Source organism: Triticum dicoccoides, chromosome 1A (genome assembly GCF_002162155.2).
Source record: "Triticum dicoccoides isolate Atlit2015 ecotype Zavitan chromosome 1A, WEW_v2.0, whole genome shotgun sequence".
Taxonomy (NCBI): Eukaryota; Viridiplantae; Streptophyta; class Magnoliopsida; order Poales; family Poaceae; genus Triticum; species Triticum dicoccoides.
Window position 1 is genome coordinate 18,889,996 of NC_041380.1, and position 4,660 is coordinate 18,894,655.

Below are 4,660 nucleotides of genomic sequence, written 5' to 3' on the forward strand. Positions count from 1 at the left end.
TCTCTCTCTCTCGCCCCGGCAGCTGCTCTGCTTCCCTCCCCTCTTGTAGATTTCTAGGTAGCGTGACTCTACCACTAATCTCAAGTTCTTTCCGTTCTTCTGTTGCTTCCTAGTGTTATTTTCACCTGTATGTGCGGTAACACGCAACTGATTACCACCAACCGGCCTCCTTGTTGAGTTGTTGATTAGTACTCCTAATGAACGCTCAATCTAAACCTCGGGTTATTTGGAAATCAGAACGAATCATGTATTTATTCGCTCGTTAAATTCACCCTTAATGATGCCTATGCAGACACAGGAAACACAGGGGACAGAAATGGCTTCCAACTACATGGACACCACGGGGGAGGAGTGAAGGTTCCACAGCCACGGCCACGGCCACCACAGCAACAGCACGACGGCGACTGGCGAGGCGGTGTCGCCCAAGAATACGCGGAGGAGCTAGCCCGGGTTGGTGATACGTCTCCAACGTATCTATAATTTTTGATTGCTCCATACTATATTATCTTCTGTTTTGAACAATATTAGGCTATATTATACATTTTTATATTATTTTTGGGACTAACCTATTAACCGGAGGCCTAGCCCAGAATTGTTGTTTTTGCCTATTTTAGGGTTTCGCAAGAAAAGAATATCAAACGGAGTCCAAACGGAATGAAACCTTCGGGAACGTGATTTTCGAAACGAACATGATCCAGGAGACTTGGACCCTACGTCAAGCAACAAACAGGGAAGCCAGGAGATAGGGGGGCGCGCCCTCCATCCTGTGGGCCCCCTGTTGCTCCACCGACATACTCCTTCCTCCTATATATACCTACGTACCCCCAAACTACCAGAGACCAGGGGCGGAGCTAGGCTAATGCAAGGGTATGCAATGCATACCCAATGCTTTTTGCAAAAAAGTTTCAGTATATAAGCTCATGTGTGCCTTTTTAGATCGTATGGCTGTCTAGCTGTACGTCGAAACAATGAAAAGAACGATTCAGCGCTACTTAGGTCTATATTGGGCTGGTGCTTTGCTACTGGGCCTTACCATTGACGCTTAACGCTGGCCGATTGATCGAAGTCCAGGACCGAGCCAGCGCCGAGATCGCTAAAAATATATATTTTATGCCAACGCCTCGAGCCTGCGATTCCGCTGATACAACCGCCGCATCGTGAAACTTGAGCATCACATTGCAGCATGCCCGTATTGGCCATCGGAAGGAACCGCCGCGTCAATTTTTGACCGTCGCGGATCGCCGCCCCTCGCCGATCAATCTGCTTAGCCTGCCCACGTCCTCCTTCCCAGTACGCACTCGGCGCATCTGCCATCTATAGTAGAAAAGTCAGCAACGGGGGCGCGTGCGCAATTCACCATGGTCAGATTGTTTCTTCTAAGTGTCTATTAATTTTTATTTCTTCAAGTTGTTAGTAAAGAATAGCGGATTATGTTCATTCCTGATTATTTCATTCCCTAATTTGATTAATCTATTATAGCATCCAGTCAATTTTTAGCGTGGTTTGCATTGGCTTGCTATAAAACTTGTACAGAAGTGCAAAAAAAAAAACAGGTTAGATTTTAATATTTTATCCTTTTAAAATCCAGATTATGAACATTCATATTTGTAAGACTGACCACCATGGCACCATCTCATTGTCTAACATGTATTTATTTGTTTATTTATTTATTTTGTATAGGTGTGAAAACTGAAGAACAAGTGCGGTGATTTGAAGCGTTGCTGGGACAGAGCTTCAATTCAAAGGCGTTGAAGATAAGTTCGACATCAACACCAACACCAGTATTTATTGACTTTGAACGCCAAAGAATACTTTATAGTTTGTTGTTATTACTATGAACCTTTTTATTTCATACATTGTTGTGCAGCAAAAAAATTCTGACTCCGCATACCCATGTCGAAAATCCTGGCTCCGCCACTGTCAGAGACGGAGCCAAAAACCTAATTCCACTGCCGCAACCTTCTGTATCCACGAGATCCCATCTTGGGGCCTGTTCCGGAGCTCCGCCGGAGGGGGCATCGATCACGGAGGGCTTCTACATCAACACCATAGCCTCTCCGATAAAGTGTGAGTAGTTTACCTCAGACCTTCGGGTCCATAGTTATTAGCTAGATGGCTTTCTCTCTCTTTTCGGATCTCAATACAATGTTCTCCCCCTCTCTCGTGGAGATCTATTCGATGTAATCTTCTTTTTGCGGTGTGTTTGTTGAGACCGATGAATTGTGGGTTTATGATCAAGTTTATCTATGAACAATATTTGAATCTTCTCTGAATTCTTTTATGTATGATTGATTATCTTTGCAAGTCTCTTCGAATTATCAGTTTGGTTTGGCCTACTAGATTGATCTTTCTTGCAATGGGAGAAGTGCTTAGCTTTGGGTTCAATCTTGCGGTGTCCTTTCCCAGTGACAGTAGGGGCAGCAAGGCACGTATTGTATTGTTGCCATCGAGGATAACAAGATGGGGTTTTCATCATATTGCATGAGTTTATCCCTCTACATCATGTCATCTTGCTTAAAGCGTTACTCTGTTCTTGTGAACTTAATACTCTAGATGCATGCTGGATAGCGGTCGATGTGTGGAGTAATAGTAGTAGATGCAGGCAGGAGTCGGTCTACTTGTCTCGGACGTGATGCCTATATACATGATCATATCTAGATATTCTCATAACTATGATTAATTCTGTCAATTGCTCAACAGTAATTTGTTTACCCACCGTGAATACTTATGCTCTTGAGAGAAGCCACTAGTGAAACCTATGGCCCCCGGGTCTATTCTCCATTATATCAATCTTCCAATACTTAGTTATTTTTATTGCTTTCTATTTTACTTTGCATCTTTATCATAAAAATACCAAAAATATTATCTTATCATATCTACCAGATCTCACTCTCGTAAGTGACTGTGTAGGGATTGACAACCCCTTATCGCGTTGGTTGCGAGGATTTATTTGTTTGTGTAGGTGCGAGGGACTCGCGCGTAGCCTCCTACTGGATTGATACCTTGGTTCTTAAAAACTAAGGAAATACTTACGCTACTTTGTTGCATCACCCTTTTTTCTTCAAGGGAAAACCAACGCAGTGCTCAAGAGGTAGCAAGAAGGATTTCTGGCGCCGTTGCCCGGGAGGTCTACGCAAAAGTCAATATACCAAGTACCCATCACAAACCCTTATCTCCCGCATTACATTATTTGCCATTTGCCTCTCGTTTTCCTCTCCCCCACTTCACCCTTGCCGATTTATTCGCCCTCTCTCTCTATCCTCCCTCTCCTTCTCTATTTGCCTCTTTTTGCTTGCTTTTTGTTTGCTTGTGTGTCAGTTTGTTTGCTTGTCATTATGGCTAGTTCCCTATCTTCCCCTTTGTCTCCTGAGTTTGAGGTTCTTCACTTCAAACAAAGAAAAGGAGAAAACTTAAAAGATGCTTGGTTTAGAATGATGGAGTTTTATCGTAATTGCACCCTAGAGGTGAATTTTAGAATTCTGCTTCGCAACTTTTATGTTGGATTGAATTATCTCATAGACAACTCTTGGATTGCGTTGCCAAAGGCAATTTTATTGAAATTGATCCCAATATTGCGCATGAAATTATAGAGGGTATAGTGGGAACACTAACCCAACAAAAGGGGCATCATCATACCCAAGAAGAAATGCAAGTTTTCGAGAAAATTTGCGAAGTAACCAAGATTTACAAAAATCTCTTGAACCTCTTAAGAGTGTTAGCGGGAATCTCCACTGCATGAATATGTTGATTATCCTTTGCAATAAGCGTTTGGATTCTTTAGATCTCAAAATTTACGAATATGAGGGTAAACGTAAGGAACCTCCCGGATTCAAGCGTAACTCCGCAAAAAAAAATTTAAAGATCCAAGATGATATTACTTAGATGTATCCTTGCTTTTATGCCTAGCTAGGGGCGTTAAACGATAGCGCTTGTTGGGAGGCAACCCAATTTTATTTTTATTTGTTGCTTTTTGATCCTGTTTAGTAATAAATACTTTATCTAGCCTCTGTTTTGGTTTTTTTTTTGTGTTTAATTAGTGTTTGTGCCAAGTAGAACCGTTGGGAAGACTTGGGAAAAGTCTTTTTAATCTTGCTGAAAACAACAGAAACTTTAGCGCTCACGAGAACTGCTGCCATTTTTATTTGAAAAGTGTTATTTAATTAATTATTTTTGCAGATGATTAATAGATAAATTCCTCACGTCCAGAAATTTATTTTAGAATTTTTGGGGTTCCATATCTTGCGTTAGCTTACTACAGACTGTTCTGTTTTTGACAGATTCTGTTTTTCGTGTGTTGTCTGCTTATTTTGATGAATCTATGGCTAGTAAAATAGTTTACAAACCATAGAGAAGTTAAAATACAGTAGATTTAACACTAATATAAATAAATAATGAGTTCATTACAGTACCTTGAAGTGGTCTTTTGTTTTCTTTCGCTAACGGAGCTCACGAGTTTTTCTACTTTAAGTTTTGTGTTGTGAAGTTTTCAAGTTTGGGGTAAAGATTTGATGGATTATGGAACAAGGAGTGGAAAGAGCCTAAGCTTGGGGATGCCCATGGCACCCCCAAGATAATCTAAGGACACCTAAAAGCCAAAGCTTGGGGATTCCCCGGATGGCATCCCCTCTTTCGTCTACTTCTATCGGTAACTTTACTTGGA